At 67.3% G+C, this 443-nt stretch overlaps 1 protein-coding gene across 1 annotated transcript in view; it reads right to left on the bottom strand.

Annotated features, from left to right (window-relative positions):
* The window catches only part of TPPP3 (tubulin polymerization-promoting protein family member 3), a 15,092-nt gene that overhangs the window by 12,293 nt on the left and 2,356 nt on the right, over positions 1–443 (bottom strand). The gene's annotated exons all lie outside the window — the stretch shown is intronic.

Here is a 443-nt window from a genome sequence, read left to right as displayed (position 1 = left end):
CCTGGAGCCACCACCCCATCCTGGAGCTCCCATCCCATCCTGGAGCTCCCATCCCATCCTGGAGCTCCCATCCCATCCTGGAGCCACCATCACATCCCATTCCAGAGGTGCCATCCCATCCTGGAGCTCCCACCCCATCCTGGAGCTGCTTTCCCACTCCTGGAGCTGCCACCCCATCCTGGAGCTGCCAGCCCACCCTGGAGCCCCTGTCCCAGCCGGAGCCCCCATCCCACCCAGTTCCCAGGGACGGTTACCAGGAGCGGGTGTGTTTGGACGCAAACAGAGCAGGAGCGGGAGCCAAGCGCTGCTGTTTGTGTTCCCTGCGGTTGCTCGGGCAACCCGGGACCGGCCAAGGGGCTGGGGGGGCCGGAGCGGAGCCCCCGCTGGGGAAACACAACCAAGACGGGACCGTCAGCGCCCAGGGGGGGGGGTTTGTGCAGAGG

Source organism: Chaetura pelagica, unplaced genomic scaffold, assembly GCF_000747805.2.
Source record: "Chaetura pelagica isolate M959 unplaced genomic scaffold, ChaPel_1.0 scaffold856, whole genome shotgun sequence".
NCBI classification, from domain to species: domain Eukaryota; kingdom Metazoa; phylum Chordata; class Aves; order Apodiformes; family Apodidae; genus Chaetura; species Chaetura pelagica.
Note: the sequence above shows the minus strand (reverse complement) of the source record. Positions and strands in the feature narration are given on the sequence as shown.